The following is a 22,536-nucleotide window of genomic DNA, read 5'->3' on the forward strand; positions in this document are numbered from 1 at the left end:
CACGAGAAACGTAACGTGTCACCCACATCACGCACCAAGTCTTGGGGTCGGATTGACACGCCACAATTCCACACACGCGACGTTGTTACAGGAAAAAACCTCAAAAAAAAAAAAATACTACGGAGCACCGAAGGACACGAAAGAGCAATAGCCTCTCATAACGTGTACATAAGGAATATTTTACGCGCTTCTATGCTTATACTGGAGACAGAAGTAGCTGTACTATTTTAGTATTGTAAATGTTAAAGCATATTGACCTTACATGTTACAAGGCTAGCAAGCTACCGTCTTACAAAATGCGTGAAAGAAAAGTTCACTGCAAGACAAAAAGGCGAAAAACTCAGAAGGGAATGGGGAAACGAAATGGTACTACAGTGGTTGAGACGATATGTTGTATTATTTCAGTGATTGAAAAATCGAGACAGATTTACAAAGAACTTGGTATTATAAAAACACTTATCAATATGGCGTTGCAGCCCGTCTGACCCGTTTGCAGCACTGATTTTGTTTCAGTGGATGCGATAAAGCCGTTGTATCTTCTCCTGAGGCAAGCTGGCACGCAGTTGTTGTATATGGACAGATCTGGGCCGGCCGCTGTGGCCGAGCGGTTCTACAGTCCGGAACCGCGCTGCTGCTATGGTCACAGGTTCGAATTCTGCCTCAGGCATGGATGTTTGTGACGTCCTGAGGTTAGTTGGGTTTAAGTAGTTCTAAGGTCCAGGGGACTGATGACCTCAGATGTTAAGTCCCATAGTGCTCAGAGCCATTTGAACCATTTGTTAAGTCCCGTAGTTCTTAGAGCCATTTTTAGACAAATCTTGGGATCTTGCTAGCTACGGGAGTACCTCAACATGACGCAGACAGTTCACGGACACATGCGGACTGCGTGCATGAGTATTGTCCTGTTGAAACATCGCACCACGACACAGAATGTCCGTGACGTAGCGTTGTGCCATCACAGTTCCCTCAAACACAACCGGCCGTAAACTGAAGCTGTACCCGACTGCTTCCCACACCAGGACGCCATGACTAAAACCTCTGCAGCTCTTCAAAAGATTGGAAGTATAGGATCCCTCCATGGGTCGCCACCATATTGGCCAACAATGTTCATCCAGCGTAGCGCCCAGCCGCGATTCATCGGTGATCACAGTGCTCTTTGTGGTTGCCACAAAGTAGCGACGATGACCTGTGTGGTCTACGGGAATCCGTGGCGGGACAATGTTGCGAATACCCGTCGTCGGGTTCTCTTCTACTTGTCGAGGATCGTCGTCCTCAAAGTCGAGAGTGCGGCGTGTCCGTGGAGCAACACACTCAAGCCCCTCAGTTGTGACCTACCAGTTTTTCCCAGCCGCTGTTGTAGCCGGACGAAATAGTGTATGATATCCCCCTTACGAAAAGTACTAATGAGTAGCCCTCTTCTCAGTTTGTGTGCCTACTGCGAAGTGGGAGATCTGAAAGTGTTTTCGTCTTCAGACCTTTTTTTCTATTAAAAACAGTCTTGATCACGATTTATTTATCAAGGTGACCGGTTTCGACCACTACTGTGGTCATCTTCAGACCATTGTGTAGGAACCTCTTTCTGTTCGAGAATCACTACTGATTCTCCAACAGAAAGAGGTTCCTACTCAATGGTCTGAAGATTACCACAGTAGTGGTCGAAACCGGTCACCTTGATAAATAAATCGTGATCAAGACTGTTTTTATTAGTAAATATCTGTAAGATATTGATCACTGCCTTTCCCATAATGTATTCAGAAGTAATTGTCTTCAGACTTACTTTATACCCAAACTGTACATTTCCGGATATAGGTTCCCATCAAAATCACCTCTACAACTGCTAGAAGGCTGTAATGGGAATTGTACCACCCCAACAATCCTTAGAAACCAACAGGAACTGGGAAGCACCCTGTATAAACAATGTGCCGGGTAACACGCATAACTGTTCGTAGACGACGATGATGATGATGATGATGATGATGAGGATGAGGATGATAATAATGATCTTACTGTGCACAATATCGTCTGCGAACAAAGTGTTGCGGCTGTCACCTTCCGCGTTGTTAACAAATGGTTCTAATGGCTCTGAGCACTATGGGACCTAACTTCTAAGGTCATCAGTCCCTTAGAACTAGTTAAACGTAACTAACCTAAGGACATCTGTGCCCGAGGCAGGATTCGAACCTGCGACCGTAGCGGTCGCACGGTTCCAGACGGTAGCGCCTAGAACCGCTCGGCTACCCCGGCCGGCGCCGCGTTGTTTGTACAGGGTTCTTCACAGTAGATGTACGGGTGACACAATTCCTATTACAGATTTTTAAAGGTTATAGAGGCGATTTTGGTAAGAAACTTATTTCCGGAAATGTACAGTTTGGGTGTAAAGTAAGCCGCGTGTTACCTGCTACATTTATTATTCAGGGTACTTCACAGTTCCTATTACAAGCTTCTAAGGATTGCAGGAGTGAGAAAATTCCTGTTGAGACTTTTATTGACTATGTGATCAAAAGTATCCGGACATCCCCAGAAACATACGTTATTCATATTATGTGCATTGTGCTGCCACCTACTTCCAGGTACTCCATATCAGCTACCTCAGTAGTTATTAGACATCGTAACAGAGCATAACTGGGCGCTCCGCGGAACTCATCCGTTCACGTGATCGGGTATCACTTGCGTCATGCGCCTGTACGCGAGTTTTCCACACTCCTAAAAATCCCTAGGTCCACTGTCTCCGATGTAATAGTGAAGTGGAAACGTGAAGGGACACGTACAGCACAAAATCGTGCAGGCAGACCTCGGCTCTTGACTGACAGAGACCGCCGCCATTTGAAGAGGGTCGTAATGTGTAATAGGCAGACATCTATCCAGACCATCACACACAACAATTCCAAACTGCATCAGGATCCACTGCAATTACTATGACAGTTAGGCAGGAAGTTAGAAAACTTGGATTTAATGGTCGAGCGGCTGCTCATAAGCTACACATCACGCCGGTAAATGCCAAACGTCGCCTCGCTTGGTGTTCAGAGCGTAAACATTCGACTATTGAACAGTGGGAAAACGTTGTGTGGAGTGATGAATCGCGGTACACAATGTGGCGATCTGATGGCAGGGTGTGGGTATGGCGAATGCCCAGTCAACGTCATCTGCCAGCGTTTGTAGTGCCAACAGTAAAATTCGGAGGCGGTGGTGCTATGATGTCGTCGCGTTTTTCATGGACGGGGCTAGCACCCCTTGTTGTTTTGCAAGGCACTATCACAGCACAGGCCTACACTGATGTCTTAAGCACCTCCTTGCTTCCCACTTTTGAAGAGCAATTCGGGGATGACGATTGTATCTTTCAACACGATCGAGCGTCCGTTCATAAAGAACGGTGGCGGAGTCGCTACACGACAACAACATCCCTTTAATGGGATGGTTGCACAGAGTCCTGAGCTGAATCCTACAGAACACCTTTGGGATGTTTTGGAAAGCCGACTTCATGCCAGGCCTCACCGATCGACATCGATACCTCTCCTCAGTGCAACACTCCGTGAAGAATAGGCTGCCATTCCCAAAGAAACCTTCCAGCACCTCATTGAGCGTATGCCTGCGAGAGTGGAAGCTGTTGTCAAGGCTAAGGGTGAGCTAACACCATATTGAATTCCAGCATTACCATTGGAGGGCGCCACGAATTTTAAAGTCATTTTCAGCCAGGTGTTCAAAAATGGTTCAAATGGCTCTGAGTACTATGGGACTTAACAGCTGTGGTCATCAGTCTCCTAGAACTTAGAACTACGTAAACCTAACCTAAGGACATCACACACATCCATGCCCGAGGCAGGATTCGAACCTGCGACCGTAGCGGTCACGCGGTTCCAGACTGAAGCGCCTAGAACCGCACGGCCACACCGGCCGGCTCAGCCAGGTGTCCGGAAAGATTAAATAGTGTAGGTTGTAGAGGTAGCTTTACAGATAAAGAAGGTTTCATTGTTAGAGCGTGTCGTGGAATGTAGAGAGGCTTTGCAAATGATCAGCATTTGGTGCAAAGGCTCTACTTTTGATTGCAGCCAAACTGACTTTATTTTTCTCGCTCAAGACAGCATTCAGTACTGCTCGATTGTGTCTCAAGTTTATTTATGCATCAGTGTTAATTGTATGTTAAGAGTGATACACAGCATTAAATGTAGTTCTACTGACGAAGAGTTGGTCAAGATAAACCTCGTGTGTGGCTTCACTGTACTGTACAAGACACTGACACAGCAGAAAGAGTACACAGTGATAAATTGTTCTGGTGATTGCATATTACGGGCATTTTAACTATCGTGAAGGTTTTCCTACAGAAATTTGGGGAGCCAAATCAAATAAATCTTACGATGGTCGTGCTACAGGGTGTCCAACCGGAGCTAAGTGTCGAAGTTACAGGCACTGCGGAGTCAGGCCTTATCCTCTGTCAAGAAATGCTTTGTTGCGTTGGTGGATAATGTTTCCGAACGTGGGTTTCCAGCTACGGGTTACCTTTCCTTGTATACCGAAAAATATTGTCGTTTTTAGAGGGTCCCCGCAGAAAAAAAGAAAAAAACAATGTATGGATACCTGTGTCGGAAACGTCATCCACCAAGGTAAAAGAGCATCGCATTCACAGGAGACAAGGCCTCTCTAAGCAGCAGCTAGCCCCATATTCTCTATTGGCAACAGTATTATGAGTGGCAATTACTGAATGATAAACAACATTGCGAGATGGCCTGCGTAAGGTCCGTCAGCGTACAAAGTCGCGTCTGCCGCCGAAAGGGTGTCCTAGAGGCAGGCGCCGGCACCTGTAACTTCGACGCTCTGTAGCGTCGTTAGATGAGGTTCCTGGGCACAGTTTCCTATCCTCAATATGTTCCCCCGGACACCCTCTACATCATCTTGAAGTTTGTTGCAACTTTTCTTGGGTACCCTGTATAATGGGACAAATAGCTGTACAGCAAAAATGATTTATTACCTCACTCAAATTTGTTGCCTATTTTTCCACGTACTAGCAACTATGGACTTGGTTCGTCTCTTTACCAATTTTTGTTATCCCCCGTTTTGCAGTGTTTTCATTAGCTCTTTGTTGTTGTTGAACTAGATGATGTGTTCATCTACATCTACATATACATCTGCGTGATCACTCTGCCATTCACAATAAAGTGCCTGGCAGAGGGTTCAATGATCCACCTTCAAGCTGTCTCTCTAACGTTCTACTCTCGAACGATGCGCGGGCAAAAACGAGGACTTGAATACTTCTGTGCGGGCTGTGATTTCCCTTATTTTATCGTGATGATCATTTCTCCCCATGTGGGTTGGTGCCAACAGAACGTTTCCGAAAACTGGTAATTGAAATTTCATGAGAAGATCCCGTCGCAACGATAAACGCCTTTGTTTTAATGATTGCCACTCCAGTTCACGTATCATGTCTGTGGCACTATCTCCCCCACTTCGCGATAATACAAAACGAGCTGCTCTTCTTTCTACTTTTCCGATGTCATCCGTCAGTCCCACTTGATGCGGATCCCACACCGCACAGCAATACTCCAGATTAGGGCGGACAAGCGTGTTGTAAGCAGTCTCTTTAGTAGATCTGTTGCATCTTCTAAGTGTTTTGCCAATGAATCGCATTCTTTGGTTTGCTCTACCCGCAACATTATCAATGTGATCGTTCCAGTTTAGGTTATTTCTAATTGTAATCCCTAAGTATTTAGTTCAGATTTGGGGAACTTATCGCGTAATCGAAATTTAGCTGATTTCTTTTAGTTCAAAAATGGTTCAAATGGCTCTGTGCACTATGGGACTTAATAGCGGTCGCGCGGTTCCAGACTGTAGTGCCTAGAACCGCTCGGCCACCCCGGCCGGCTGATTTCTTTTAGTAATACGAATAACTTCATAGTTTTCTTTTTTCAGGGTAAAATGCTACTTTTCGCACCGTACAGATATCTCACCTAAATCATTTTGCAATTCGTTTTGGTCATCTGATGACTTTATAAGACGGTAAATGACAGCATTATCTACAAACAGTCTAAGACGGCTACTGACATTGTCTCTTATTTCGTTAATGTAGGTCAGGAACAATAGAGCGCCTTCTTTGGGTAACGCGGAATATTACTTCTGTTTTACTCGATGACTTTCCGTCTGTTACTACGAACTGTGACCTCTCTGACAGAAAATCACGAATCCACTCTCAGAACTGAGGCAATATTCCATAGCCATGCAGTTTAGCCCTCTTTGAGCGTACCAAGGAGATAAAAATCCGAAGAGCACGATCAGGGCTGTAAGGGAGACGCGATAGGAGATCACAACCCGCTTTTTCAATAGTTTCCAGCGTCTTTTGTGCCGTATGAGGTAGAACGTTGTTTTAGAACAGCAACACGCTTTTCCTCTGCCATAGATGACACTTCCTCTTCAACGTTCCATTAACTTCGCTCTCAGTGGTGTCTGAGATACAGGCTGTTGATACTGCAGTGGTTCTCCAAAAAATTCGCAGAAAATCGGACCTAGGCCACTGTCTGAGATGGCTAACGTGACATTACTAGCTGATGGCTATGTATTGAAGCTCTAATGAGATTCTGGGTGTTTCCACGGTATGCTCTGACGTATCGTCTCCGGCTCAAAATGATGTTTCGCAGATTCATTACAGGTTAAAAATCCTTTCCAAAAATGAATGACTCTCACTCTCGAAACGAATTTTGAGCTCGGTGCAAATATTAAATTTTAATCTAAATAATAAAGTCTATCGACTCACCTTGCACAAGCCTTGTGGTAGTTCAGTTTCTTGTAAATGATGAAATAAGTTGTGCCCGACACTTCCTCGACACTTTTCAGCAATTTATTCTGCTGTAGATCGTAAGTTTTCCCGGATACGTGAATCGATACGGCTCCGCAACACCGAGGTCGATTCTGCTACCGGACGCCCGTAGCGATCAGGCTTTTACCGCTACTTCCCAACACACGCGTAGAAAACTCGCTCGGTACATCTGACTGCTGCCGTATTATTTATTCATTCGAGATAATTTTTTATGACGGTTGTACGTTTTCCGAATGTAAAAGATCGGTTCACACAGTACTATTCTTTAAAAGTAAGTCAACTTTTGATGAGCAGACACGCCATCGTAACCTAGGATATAGACGCTATGCTTACGTGAATATTAATCGGACAAATGGCATACAATTTGCCGTCTAGCACTTACAAAACTTTCATTTTCCTGGATTATGCTTTGCCTTAAAAATATATTAGTCTAATTAGTGAATGACCCTCTTAACAAGACACCCAAGACGTAAATGTTCAGAAAATACCGCTGAATATCTATGAATTTTGTTGATGAAGTTTGGCTTCACTCTGTCTGACTGTTCATTCATCTCGTATGCACCGTACTCTTATTGATCAAACGTATGCGGACAACAATACGTAATTCGGAAACAGCCATTACATATAGGGAGTGGCGGACGCACCAATATAAAAGGAGGCGGGGAGTAATGTGTTGTTGACAGATCAACACTGTAGACCCAAAGAAACTGGTACACGTCCCTAATATCGCGTAGGGCCCTCGAGAGCTCGCAGAAGTGCCGCAACATGACGTGGAATAGACTCGAATTATGTCTGAAGAAGTGCTGGAGGGAACTGAATCCAAGAATACGGTATAAGCTGTCCATAAATCCGTAATAGTACGAGGAGGTGGAGATATCTTCTGATCCAGATGTGCTCAATAGTGTTCATGTCTCGGGAGTTTGGTGGCCAGGGGAAGTGTTTAAACTCAGAAGTGCGTCCCTGGAGCCACTGTGTAGCACTTCTGGTAGTGTGGTGTGTCGCATTGTCCTGCTGGAATTGCCCAGTCCGTCGGAATGGACAATGGGCATCAGATCAGGTGATCAGACAGGATCCTTTGGTACGCGTCACCTGTCAGAGTCGTATCTAGATGTATCGTGGGTCCCAAATCACTCAAAATGCTCATTCCCCCACACCATTACAGAGCCTCCACTAGTTTGAACAGTCCCTGATGCCACGCGGGGCGTACGGATTCATGACGTTATCTCCACACCTGTGCACGTCCATCCGTTCGATACAATCTGAAACGAGACTCGCCCGACCAGGCAACTTGTTTCCAGTCACCAACAGTCCAATGTCGGTGTTGACGGGGCCAGGCGAGGCGTAAAGCTTTGTGTCGTGTACTCATTGATTATGTTTCGTTGAATGGTTCGCACGCTGACACTTGTTGATGGCCCAGCACTGAAATCTGCAGCAATTTGTGGAAGGGTTGCACTTCTATCACGCTGAACGATTCTCTTCAGTCGTCGTCGGTCCCGTTCTTGGAGGATCTTTTACCGGCAGCACCGATGTCGGAGATTTGATATTTTACCGCATTCCTGATGTTTACGGTGCACTCCTGAAATGATCGTACGGGAAAATCCACACTTCATCCCTACCTCGGTGATGCTGTGTCCCATCGCTCGTGCCCCTACTATACCGCCGCGTTCAAACTGAGTTAAATGTTGATAACCTGCCATTGTAGCAACAGTAACCGATCTAACTGCACCGGACACTTGCTGTCTTATATAGGTGTCTTTACATATCTCTCTGTTTGAATACGCATGCCTATACCAGTTTTTTGGCGCTTCAGCGGAATGGTTCTGTCAAGTGAAATTAATGACTTTCATAATGTACTAGTCAGTGAAATTACCTGAGTAACAAATTCGTCAGGTACATGTCATTCCTCCTAATGCTGCCCGATTCGGATTTTGACGATGTAGTTGTGAAGTGGAAACGTGAAGAGACAACGTCGTGTACTGACGGGCATGTTCCTTCGAGAGTTGCGGACGGTGGTCATAAAAAATTACATGAAGTCTGCAGAAGAAATCAGTCGTGAGTTCCAAAGTGCTAGCAGCAGTGTAACTAGCAGAATGACTGTGCATGGGAAGTTAAAAAGAATGGCTTACGATGGTCAGGCAGCTCCCCATAAACCACGCATTCCTAATGTCAGTGCTAAAGGACGACACAGGACATTGGATGACTGGAAAGAGGTGACATTGTGTGGTGAATCATGCTGTATTCTGTGGAAAACCGATGGAAGGGTTCGTATGTGGCGAATGCCTGGGGAGCGTTACCTGCCATCATGTGTAGTGCTGAAAGTGAAGTCTGAAAGAGGTGATATTACGGTATGAAATTTCCTGGCAGATTAAAACTATGTGCTGGACCGAGACTCGAACTCGGAACCTTTGCTTTTCGCGGGCATGTCGTGAATCGTGCTTGGGTAGCTTAGTTGGTAGAGCACTTGCCCGCGAAAGGCAAAGGTCCCGAGTTCGATTCTCGGTCCAGCACACAGTTTTAATCTGCCAGGAAGTTTCAAAATCAGCGCACACTCCGCTGCAGAGTGAATATTTCATTCTGATGTTCCGGTACGTTTTTCTATTGTTAAGGTGGGGTCCTCTTTTGTGCGTATGCAAACGCTTAATGAGGAAGGCTATGAAGACATTTTACAGCATGGAGGACTGCGGAAAATAGAGGAACAGTGCGGTGGCGATAACCGCATCAGCATGACGATTGGTTGGTCTGGTGGTGGCGACCAAACAGCGAATTCATCCGTCCCATCGGATTAGGGAAGGATGGCAAGGCAATCGGCCGTGGCCTTTCAGAGGGGACATCCCGGCATTTGCCTGAAGCAATTTAGGGAAATCATGGAAAACCTAAATCATGATGACCAGACGCGGGTTTTAACCGACGTCCTCCCGAATGCGAGTCCAGTCAGCATGACGGCGTTTCTCATTGTGAAGCGATATGTGTGAGGGTTTGTGCACAGTGACATTATCGACTAGTCTGCCCAGAGTCCCATTCTGAGCCTAATTGAACAAGTTTGCGATGCGATGGGACGTCGACTTCCCACCAGACACATAACTTTCTCTCGTTTCAGCTCTTGTGGAGGAATGGCCTGCGATTCCTCAACAGGTATTGAGGAAAGACATTGAAAGCATCTCTGGCAGCATTCAAGCAGTCACAAAGGCGAATGATGAACACACCCCATACTTATGTCCATTAATAGGTGTCTGGATACTTTTGATCGGGTAGAGTATTTTATGCACTAGACGACGGTGATGAAATGTGTCGCGGTTTTCCTGGAAACCAAGATACACATTATCAACCCCATGTCCGCTATCTACTCTTAGTGAAATCGTACAGACTCCTACACAGGAGAACGGTCACAAGAACTGCCCTCATACACGAGCTCATTACGTGTCACATAATTCCACAAAAGCTGACGAGTGAGGGGTTGCACAATGATTGACGGATGGTTTCTTGGCAATTTAACATACCGCAAGTACACTGCTGGCCACCGTAAATGCAACACCAAGAAAGACAAGAGGTAGCACAACAAAATTTATTTTGTAGATAACATGTTGACCAAGTATCAAATGATTACATTTACAGACGTCTGTGACATGTGGTTCCTGCCAGAATCAGTAGCCAGAGTAGCCGCCATTGTTGGAGATCACCGCTGCCACACGTCTCGGCATTGAGTCAAAGAGACGTTGGATGTGTTCCTGGGGTACAGCAGCCCAAGCAGCTTCCACACGTTGCCAAAGATCATCTGGTGTGGCAGCTGGGGATGTAATCTGGGTCACTCGTTGAGCAACCATGGACCACATGTTTTCTATCGGCGAAAGATCCGGAGAGCGAGCCGGCCAGGGAAGCAGTTCAATCTGGTTATTGACGAAGAACCTTTGGACAATGCGTGCCACGTGTGGTCGCGCGTTATCCTGTTGAAATATGGCTGTGGCCGAGCCCTGAAGGTAAGGAAGGACAACTGGCTCCAGCGCCTCGGATATGTAGCGCCGGCTATTTAAAGTACCGCAATGCGTACTAGAGGCGTGCGAGAGTAATATCCAATACCGCCCCATACCATAATACCCGGTGCAAGACCAGTGTGGCGGTGCATAATGCAGCTGTCCAGCATCCTCTCTCCACGGTGTCTCCACACTCGAATCCGACCATCGTGGTGCTGCTGACAGAAGCGTGCCTCGTCAGTAAAGACAACGTCATTCCATTCTGCCGTCCACAGCCGTCTGTCATCACACCATTGGCGACGGAGACGTCTGTGGTTCTGCGTCAATGGTAGACGAAGCAATGGACGTCTTGCGGACAGACCACTCTGCTGTAATCGGCGTCGAATGGTACGCGCAGACACTGGATGATGCGTTACAGACGCAATGTGCTGTGCTATGGTTCGGGATGTCACTGAGCGATCCGTCACTGCCATGCGCACAATTTGCCTATCAGCAAGTGCAGTGGTGCACCGAGGTGAATGCGATCGACCACGTCGGTCCGTCGTACCCTCCTGCATCCAACGGTCACATATCCGCAAAACAGTTGTTTGGTTTCGTCCAACACGACTAGCGATTTCTCTGTATGATAATCCACAGTCTCGGTAAGCCACTATCCTTCCTCTGTCGAACTCGGATACTTGATCAAAAGATGTTCGCTGTTGTCTACGAGGCATAACTGATCGTCTTGTGAAACAACCACAAGGTAAACACACGTGCCGAACGTACACTCGTCGAAATCGCCAAGTCTTAAATGGCGCTATGAGGTGGCGCCACAGGCGCGCGTGATGTGCGTCTGCGCTGAAATTCTAATCAGTTGCATATCTCATCGCTGCAAACCCATGGTGTAAATTTCACTTGATTCGGATGCTTCCTTCAGGCTGTTGCATTTACGGTGGCCAGCAGTGTACAATAGCACCACCTAGATTAATTTACATACCTGTGGGACTGAAAGCTATTTGTATACTACGCTGCCCAGTAAATAAATAAAGCTGACATTTGAGACGTTGATTTAGCATAAATTTACTTCACAGGAACATTTCAATACGCTTCCAGTGTTATTCCGCACTTAACACAAACAACATGAGAGTGACAAGTAGCGCTACAAATATTTATAACAATCTGTTCTGATAATCAGCCCCTGCGGATAGGTTAATTGAGTTTGCTAAGGGACTCCACAGATATAATGATATATTGCCGCAACTTTCATGAACTAATAATCATTCACGAAATGCTAATTACAGAGAGATAGTTCCCAATTGAGTGACAGGTAATTGCGCCGTCCTGTCTGCAAAAGCGTGTTGTGACAAAACAATTGTGGTGAGCTAAACTGTTCTCTAGTGTCGCTCCTCGTAAATTTGTGAATGGGACGTTTGCGAGTGTAGCTCTCAAATGGGAACCGTGTTGAAATGTCGTCCACGGCAGACAAATACGAGGCCCGGCAGAAACAGGCGCAAGCAGGGAGCGGAGGGAGAGGGAAAGAGGTGGGTTGTTCAAACGGGTACGGAAGTGGAAGAGAGCAGGGAGAGAGAGTGCGTGAAACAGAATGGCCGATAATAGAGGAAGAGGTTCGAACTCGATGTCCTACAGTTCTGCAAACAGCGCGGAAAAACGCAAAATGGAGATCGGTGTGGCCGTGGAGATTTTGTAAATATCATTAGCGCGGAACAAACCGGGACGCCCGCAGCGGTGGCGGAGCTGTGAAAACAAAAGTCCGTAGCTGTTTGGAACTGGGCAGCGAACGGCCGGCGTGTGGGGGGAGGAGCTCCAATAGAGTAAAGTGAGTGGGAGTGCGGTGTAGAGGGGCTGTGGATGTGGGGGCGGGGGGGGGGGGGAGGGGGGGAGGTGAAGAGCAGCAAGCGAGACACCGTATTCGCTGTGTTTAACACGCTTGCATTGGAACCAATCACTAGATCACATGTATCTACTTGCAAGTGACTGGTTTTTCTTTATCTTGCCTGTAGTATTTTCAGTAATGGTTGCTTTCTAATAGCGGTGAAACTTGTACAGCATTTGGTTGCAGTGAAAGAGTCGCGAAAGTAGCTAATATTTAGTTCCACAAGTAAAATTGATTTAAAAAAGAGTGCGGGTGCAATTTCCCAGAATAAGTGAGTGATTTTACAGTCAGAAGTTAAGAGCTGATATCGCTATTAATCAGATGCGAATTCTCTTCTGTGTCAAAGTATTTATTTATGCTTAAATATTACGAGTTGAATGATAACGGTCAGTGCGCATAGCTGTCTCGTAGGAACACGCTGTATGTTTTTAAAACATTAATTTTAAGGTCTATTTTTTTCTGTTGAATTTCACTATTATTTTTACATAATAACGAAAACAGGTTGCAATTTTGTCACTGACGAAGTACGGCGGACTGAAAAGGGAGAATTTCAAGCCAAACGACTACACGACGCTACACTGGTGTCCAAAATTAAAGCAACAAACTGAGATTTTGCAAAATTGCGCTCATTTTATCACTAAACAGTATAAATAGGTGGTAGTAAAGTAGAAACAGTGTAAAGAATACAGAACGTAAATAACGGCAACATGCATGACTGTGGACAAAAATGTTCTTCGGCTTTTCCAACTTAACGAATTTGCGCACATATTCCGACAACTGGTTAATGTGCTCAGTATGGGGTGTGATCATCTGTGGCAGAGATACAGGCCTGACAACGACGGGGCACGCTGTGAATGACGTCATCAATCTCACGTTGAGGCAGTAACGCCCATTCTTCCTGGAGAGCAGTTCGCAAGTCTTGGAGAGTGGTTGGTGGATGCTGATGTGATGGAACCCGCCTCTCTAGTGCATCTCAGGTAAGCCCTACGAGACTGAAATCGGGAGAGCGAGCAGGCCACCCCATGCGTCCTATATCTTCTGGTTCCAAGAAAACATCAACCACTCGTGCTCTATGAGTTCGAGCAGTACCCTCCAGCAATACGAAGTCTGGGTCCACAGCACGTCGCAACAACCGCACATGAGGTCCCAAGATCTCATCACGATACCTGACAGCATTTAAGCCTTCCAGATTGACTTGCACAATTTTGTGCAGAGCTATTCGAGTGGTTAACATAATCCGTGTCCACACTATCAGGGATCCTTCTCGATATCGGTTTCTTTCTGTAGTGTTTGGGCCGCAGGATCGTGTTTCATGTTCCCTCCAGATGGAAAATCACTCTACAGTGGAAGTCGGGAGTCATCTGTGAAAACAATGTTGGCCCAGTGTTCGACCATCCAGGTGGCATGTTGACGACTCCACTCTAGACATTCTCTTCTGTGAAGATACGTCAGGTGTACACACACCGCAGGTCTCCGAAAATAAAGGCCACTCTTCCAAGGACTTCTGTACACTTATTGATTGGTGACTCCATAGAATGCTGTGTGCACAACGACCATATGCGTGAAATTAGAAGGAAGGTCAGAGTTGACCGTAATCTCGATGGTAATTGACAGCAAAATCGATTTTCAATCACATAGTGATCATCTTCAGTGCTGTAGTGTACAAATTAAACTCATAGGCACTGGTGTTAAGTTATTATCAGTAACCAAAGGTATGTAACGATCACAATAACTATGTGATTGAAAATCGATTTTGCTGTCAATAAACCATCAAAATTACGACCAACGCTGACCTTCCTTGTAACTTCTATACACTGTTTGCTTCGAAAGAACACGACCAGTGGATGCTGCGAGGTCAGATGCCAGTTGCCGTGTAATACTAAGGCAGTACCGTCGTGCCCTTGCAGCCAAATAACGGTCCTCTCTTTCACATGTTACACGGCGTCGGCGCTGCCGTGGTCTCCGGTAAACAGTTTCGGTGTCCATAAACGGTCGCGACACCGGGTAACAACAGAGCAATTCACCTTAAGCCATCTGGCCACATCAGTTTGCGGCTCTCCCGTTCCCATTCTTCCTACGGTCCTCCACCGCAGAGAGCTTGGTAAGCGTCTTCCCTTTGCCATACTGCACGAGCTACGACTGTGTATTCAGTTATTATGGATGTGCGACTACCCAGGAAACACTATCCCGTTTTATAGATGCCCGACGTCATCAGAGGCGTGGTTGTCCGTTGACCGGAAGAACACGGTCGTTCGGACATCTGTCGATAGTTTTTGTAATTATATCGCGAATTAGTCACAGGACGATGAAATAGCGTTTTTTTTTTTTTTTTTTTTTGCTTTAATTTTGACACCAGTGTACATAGAAAACATGTTTCAAAATCACTGCGGAGACATTACCCAGAATTGAAAGAATTTACGTTGGTTGGTCCTCAGATCTAAAGCCAGCAGAATGAAGAAGCCTTTGAGACGATACATCGTTCATATATGCTTCACTACAAGAGTTTTCTCTGTAAGTACCGCCTACCACGCAAGGGGGCGCGGGTTCGATTCTCGGCAGGGGACTGGTTGTTGTGCGTCCTTCATCATGATTTTCATCATCACTGACATGCAAGTCACCGAAGTGTCGCCAACTAAAAAGACATGTAGTACGGTGGCCGAACCCGGGAGGGGATATCCCGCCCAATAACTGCCATACGATCATTTCATATCTCTAACCAACGTATTCTATGATGCTATGATTCTTATCTTGATATATTTTCTGCATCTGTACTAGTTTAAGTAAGAGTCTTAAAATATCAACGCTGGACATTACAGATAAAAAAGATAGACGCTTATTGTTATAAGATATTTCACACATGTTGTTGAAGTATGCTCAGAAAACTAAAGGCTTCCTGCCAAACTGAAGTTTCATGTTCTACTTCCGCGGCTCAACAAAATTTTGCCAACATGCAACAATGTGGTGCTCTACAGGCTTTTGATTTACATTGGTAGTAATCGTAACTAAATTAAATGTAGTCATTTTATGTATACAAACTGGAATATTTACGAGCATTCAATTTTTATAATTAATCGTTAACGGGGAATAAAAGAAAATGGTGTATATATATATATAGTAGCAGCAGCTATCGAACCTGAGCTGAGGGATTGCTAACCGTCTACCTGACCACTGCGATACCAAGCCAATATTTAAAATAATGCTCAAAAACTCCTCATTCTTTACACATAAATCGTTAGAAAGTGTTTTTATCTTTTCTTACTGCTCAGTAAAGCGAAATAATTTAGATACTTGAATGTGGCATCTACCTGCGTCTATTCACGCAGTTTAAGCCACATCTGCGAGCTCGTCGTATGCCCTTCTGTTGATAGATATACATTTGGAGCAGATCTACCTAACGCTTTGAATCTCATATTCTCTTTCAAAGATCGACTGGAAATTTTGTAAATTTGTGGTAAGATCCTGTTGGACCAAACTGCTGAGGTCATCGGTCCCTAAGCTTACACAGTACTTAATATAGCTTAAACTAACTTACGCTAAGGACAACACACACACTCATGCCTGAGGGAGGACTCGAAACTCCGACCGAGGGAGCAGCGCGAACCGTGACAAGGCACCTGAGACAGCTCGGCTACCCGGCACGGCAAGATCGACGGGGGAAAAAGAGTCATTTTGGCAGATCATCTACGGAAAAAACTTTCGTATTGAATGCCCTCGAACACTCGCTTTTTTTGCCATCATCAATAGTCTTTTCTCATACAAGGGTAGTAGCCGTAAGTAAACTGAATATATTAATTTTACGTATATAAAGTGAACTGCTTAAGTATATCTACATTTTATAAATAGTAGTTTAATATTGTGAGGAATAAGCACTAGCACTCGGTCTTCAGGTCACAAGTGGCTCATCTGGACCATCCGACGGCCGTGTCATCCTCAGCTGACCGGAGCTGCTACAATTCGGTCGAGGCGGTGTGCACCCCGAAAAATGGCAACGGTCCGGGTGGTCAACCATTCAAGTGCCGCCCACGGTCGACAGCGCTTAACTTCGGTGATTGACCGCTTTGTTGTTTTATCCCACTGTGTTGCAAAATCTTGTGCCGTGACATGCCTCATAATACGAAGAGGAAGGTAAGTGAAAGCCACTCCTCGTACGCTAGCAAAGAGGAAGAAAAACAAAAGTGGTCTTCTCGTTACGATGTGCGTGTATATCGCCCTCGCCGATGTCAAGCATTATTCTCGAGGCTAATAATCTGTTTGTAGACAGGCATGCGCTGATAACGGACTTAGCAGCACGCGTAAGCTGGTGCGCCGGCCTAGCGCCAAGCCAAGTCGTGCGGGTTGCATCACCGACTCGCTAGGCGCTAAGCGGGCAGTGCAGCACCTATGTTTTGTAATTTTTTCAAAATGTTGCATCCTTGAGCCCCCGGTATAGTACAAAGTCCGTTATCAGCGCGTTACGTAATCAAGGTCACCCCTCTCCTATATAAGCGGGCTGTGCATGCCAGCGGAACTATTCCGCTGTGAGCTCTATCTGCAACAGCATTGAAGCACTATGCCTCGTCGACGTGTGTATCGTCAACGCCGCCACCGCATGCCTGTCTACAAACATATTATTAGCCTCGAGAATAAACTTGGAGGAAATCGAACAGCCCAAGCAGTTAAGCCGGCCGCTGTGGCCGAACGGTTCTAGGCGCTTCAGTCCGGAACCGCGCGACTGCTACGGTCGCTGGTTCGAATCCTGCCTCGGGCATGGATGTGTGTGATGTCCTTAGGTTAGTTAGGTTTAAGTAGTTCTAAGTTCTAGGGGACTGATGACCTCAGATGTTAAGTCCCATAGTGCTCAGAGCCATGTGAACATTTTTTTGAACCAAGCAGTTATATTAAATGGACCAATATTCTTCCGTGGCTGCAGTGTTAATTTTACTCTGAACGTCGCTACTGGAAATTATGGTAGTGGTTGGTTTACCTTAGCAATCGTTCGTTGTGAATGCCTCTCTTCCTGGACTTGAATCTTTCGCCGATCGAGGTGTCATCGCTTACAAGAGTTAACGCGGGATACATCTCGTGTTCCTGTTGGCGGAGTACGCTGCACACTTTCGAGGACGCTTCCATCAGCCGCAACTGTCGGTGTTGTTCGTTGGCGACGAGCATCCGTCTCGTGGACGTGGATCGCACAGACAGTGATGCAGAATGGGAAATAATGCGTGGTATGGCTCCTTTCTATCACACGATACAATAGCACGGCTTCTCGTCCACTGAAGTTGGCCACGCCGTAAATGAGATGCACCTCAGCCATCCCAAAGTAGGTGTAGCTAGCCAAGTTACTCCAAACACTTCCAGGTCGTGAATGACGACTGTGTCTGTGCGATGCGTCCGTGTTAGCATAGCAACGCCTTCACGGGACCGTAACGCCCTCTCGTGGCGTTTGTGACTCCCAGTTCCTATGTGATTATTGATCCTTACAGTATATCCGATGTGGCATGTCACTTTTTAAACATTTTCTTCAATCACCCTGGACATGTATTTTGATTTCCCTGTTCCTCTTGTATTAATTTGACCGAATAGCTTCGAAACACCTAAGTAAGGCGGCGTCGCGGCTCCTTCCACTCTGGCAGATAACACACAAATGACGTAGACTTAAATGCGTGAAATATGATCTTAGTTACCGCAAAAGGAAGTAGACGGGGCTAGACAACGTGGTGGTATAAGCACAGTGACGGATAGAGAGAGAAAGAAACTAGCGTAAATCCAAATACTAAAAAACTGGGGAAACTAAATATATAAAATACATGCATATATTAAATCTAAATGAAACAATTAAATTGTCCAACAGATATAGTTAAATGGAAAAGGGTAAATGCCGGAAAAGTAAAGTTAATATTGGAGTGTGGAAAAAGCACAAATAGAAAGAGGGTATGGTCTAACTGTAAACAAGGAAAAGTAAGAAATCACGAACGTGCGGCAAATGAAAAGTAAAAAAATAAAGAATTGTAAGGGCGCCCGAAAGAAAGAGAACAGCCGACGGTAAAATCTAGACTCGGAAAGGTGGAGAACAAAAGAAGTAAAGTTCTAAATACACTACTGGCCATTAAAATCACTACACCACGAAGATGACGTGCTACAGGCGTGAAATTTAACCGACAGGAAGACGATGCTGTGATATGCAAATGATTAGCTTTTCAGAGCATTCACACAAGGTTGGCGCCGGTGGCGACACCTACAACATGCTGACATGAGAAAAGTTTCCAACCGATTTCTCATACACAAACAGCAGTTTACCGGCGTTGCCTGGTGAAACGTTGTTGTGATGCCTCGTGTAAGGAGCAGAAAAGCGTACCATCACGTTTCCGATTTTGATAAAGGTCGGATTGTAGCCTATCGCGATTACGGTTTATCGCATCGCGACATTGCAGCTCGCGTTGGTCGAGATCCAATGACTGTTAGCAGAATATGGAATCGGTGGGTTCAGGAGGGTAATACGGAACGCCGTGCTGGATCCCAACGGCCTCGTATCACTAGCAATCGAGATGACAGGCATCCTATCCGCATCCCTGTAACGGGTCGTGCAGCCACATCTCGACCCCTGAGTCAACAGATGTTTGCAAGACAACAACCATCTGCACGAACAGTTCGACGACGTTTGCAATAGCATTGACTAACAGCTCGGTGACCATGGCTGCGGTTACCCCTGACGCTACATCACAGACAGGAGCGCCTGCGATTATGTACTCAACGACTAACCTGGGTGCACGAATGGCAAAAAGTCATTTTTTAGGATGAATTCAGGTTCTGTTTACATCATGATGGTCGCATCCGTGTTTGGCGACATCGCGGTGAACGCACATTGGAAGCGTGTGTTCGTCATCGCCATACTGGCGTATCATCTGGCGTGATGGTAGGGGGTGCCATTGGTTAGACGTCTCAGTCACCTCTTGTTCCCACTGACGGCACTTTGAACAGTGGACGCTACATTTCAGATGTATTACGACCCGTGGCTCTACCCTTCATTCGATCGCTGGGAAACCCCACATTTCAGCAGGACAACGCACGACCGCATGTTGCAGGTCCTGTATGGGCTTTTCTGGATACAGAAAATGTTCGACTGCTGCCCTGGCCAGCACATTCTCCAGATCTCTCACCAATTGAAAACGTCTGGTCAATGGTGGCCCAGCAAATGGCTCGTCACAATACGCCAGTCACTATTCTTGATGAACTGTGGTATCGTGTTGAAGCTGCATGGGCAGCTGTACCTGTACACGCCATCCAAGCTCTGTTTGACTCAATGCCCAGGCGTATCAAGGACATTATGACGGCCAGAGGTGGTTGTTCTGGGTAGTGATTTCTCAGGATCTATGCACCCAAATTGCGTGAAAATGTAATCACATGTCAGTTCTAGTATAATATATTTGTCCAATGAATACCCGTTTATCATCTACATTTCTTCTTGGTGTAGGAATTGTAATGGCCAGTAGTGTATATAAAAAATAGTTTAAGGTATTAAAAGTAGACTAGAAGCATCCGTGCGTGATGATGAACCTATAGACTGATGAGGACAAAATGTCGTGCCCACCTCCTTCATAGCTTGTTGCCCGTCTTCGTAACTAAATACATCACTGAGTCTACGCATCACGAACAGTGGTGGTATGTGGATTTAGATATCTACTTATAGGTCATGTAATCCGCGTTATAAAACGGGCCGCTGGTTTGCGCATGCGGTAATGGCTACCGATAGCGACCCAGATGGGTTCCGTAGAATTTATGTCAAGCGAATTTGGTCGCCGAGACATCAAAGCCAGTGCAGTATAATGCTCCTCAAACCACTGTAGCACGGCTCCCAGACACGGACAGGTATGCTGCTGAAAGGTGAGATCACCATCGGGAAAGACATAAAAAATGAAGGGATGCAGCTGCTTCGCAACTGTCAGCGTGCCTTCTATTACTAACACACGTCTCACACTAGCGCGGGAGAATGTCCCACATAGCGTAATACTGCTCTCACTAGCATGCGTTCTTGGCGGGCTGCACGTTTCGAGGCAACGTTGACCTCACTGACGGCGTTTGTGGAGACGACCATCGACCTAGTGTAGCGAAAATGTGATTCACCCGAAGAGCCAACGCGTTTCCATTGATTGATGGTCGAATCCCGGGGGTCCCGTGTCCACTGCAATCGTAATTGACAATGTTGCTGGGTCACCTTGTGAACACGTAGGGGTGGTCTGCTGTGGAGCTCCATGTTCAATAATGCATGGTGTGCTCCGGAACACTTGTGCTCTTTCGACAGAGATGCCTCAGGCTACCAACTTTTCTGAGCAAACGCGTCTCTGAACCAGACGTCCAGCCATTCAACGACAGAATGAGATTTTCACTCTGCAGCGGAGTGTGCGTTGATATGAAACTTCCTGGCAGATTAAAACTGTGTGCCCGACCGAGACTCGAACTCGGGACCTTTGCCTTTCGTGGGCAAGTGCTCTACCATCTGAGCTACCGAGCACGACTCACGCCCGGTACTCACAGCTTTACTTCTGCCAGTATCTCGTATCCTACCTTCCAAACTTTACAGAAGCCCTCCTGCGAGTATTCCACGAGAATCAGTTTCGTGACCGTCTCAGACGCTTCGTTCATCGAATTCCTTCTCCTCTGCACACAGTTTATCCTCGATTCGGGCCATTTCGGTAGTTTTCGTATACTGTCAGTTCGTTACGCTAAGCAGACTACGACTTTTCTTCGTTTTCTCTGCTACTCTGCAGCGTCAGGGAATTGTACGAGCCGGCACGTGTGGCCGAGAGGTTCTAGGCGCTACAGTCTGTAGCCGAGCGATCGCTACGGTCGCAAGTTCGAATCCTGCCTCGGGCATGGATGTGTGTGATGTCCTTAGGTTATTTAGGTTTAATTAGTTCTACGTTCTAGGCGACTGATGACCTCAGAAGTTAAGTCGCATAGTGCTCACAGCCATTTGAACCATTTTGAACACATTCACAGCAGAGCGCAGTCCAGCATTTTCTTTCTCGCTGCCGGCTTTGCCAGAAAGCCTGTACATTGTTGTTTAAAAAAATATATACGGTATGTCCGTATGAATATTTATTAGAGTTGTTGTTGTTGTGGTCTTCAGTCCTGAGACTGGTTTGATGCAGCTCTCCATGCTACTCTATCCTGTGCAAGCTTCTTCATCTCCCTGTACCTACTGCAGCCTACATCCTTCCGAATCTGCTTAGTGTATTCATCTCTTGGTCTCCCTCTTCGATTTTTACCCTCCACGCTGCACTTCAATACTAAATTGGTGATCCCTCGATGTCTCAGAACATGTCCTACCAACCGATCTCTTCTTCTAGTCAAGTTGTGCCACAAACTCCTCTCCTCCCCAATTCTGTTCAGTACCTCCTCATTAGTTACGTGATCTACCCATCTAATCTTTAGCATTCTTCTGTAGCACCACATTTCGAAAGCTTCTATTCTCTTCTTGTCTAAACTATTTATCGTCCACGTTTCACTTCCATACATGGCTACACTCAATACAAATACTTTCAGAAACGACTTCCTGACACTTAAATCTATACTCGATGTTAACAAATTATTCTTCTTCAGAAACGCTTTCCTTGCCATTACCAATCTACATTTTATATCCTCCATACTTCGACCATCATCAGTATTTTGCTCCCCAAATAGCAAAACTCCTTTACTACTTTAAGTGTCTCATTTTCTAATCTAATTCCCGCAGCATCGTCCTATTTAATTCCACTACATTCCACTATCCTCGTTTTGCTTTTGTTGATGTTCGTCTTATACCATCCTTTCAAGACACTGTCCATTCCGTTCAGCTGCTCTTTCAGGTCCTTTACTGTCTCTGACAGAATTACAATATCATCGGCGAACCTCAAAGTTTTAATTTCTTCTCCATG

The 22,536-nt window shown here is 45.9% G+C and overlaps 1 non-coding gene across 1 annotated transcript; it reads right to left on the minus strand.

Moving 5' to 3' along the window:
• Positions 1–21,057: 21,057 nt before the first annotated feature.
• Positions 21,058–21,131, minus strand: Trnas-cga. Its single transcript has one exon. It is a non-coding gene; the product is annotated as a tRNA-Ser (tRNA).
• Positions 21,132–22,536: the final 1,405 nt, after the last annotated feature.

This window comes from Schistocerca piceifrons, chromosome 10 (assembly GCF_021461385.2).
Source record: "Schistocerca piceifrons isolate TAMUIC-IGC-003096 chromosome 10, iqSchPice1.1, whole genome shotgun sequence".
Classification (NCBI taxonomy): Eukaryota; Metazoa; Arthropoda; class Insecta; order Orthoptera; family Acrididae; genus Schistocerca; species Schistocerca piceifrons.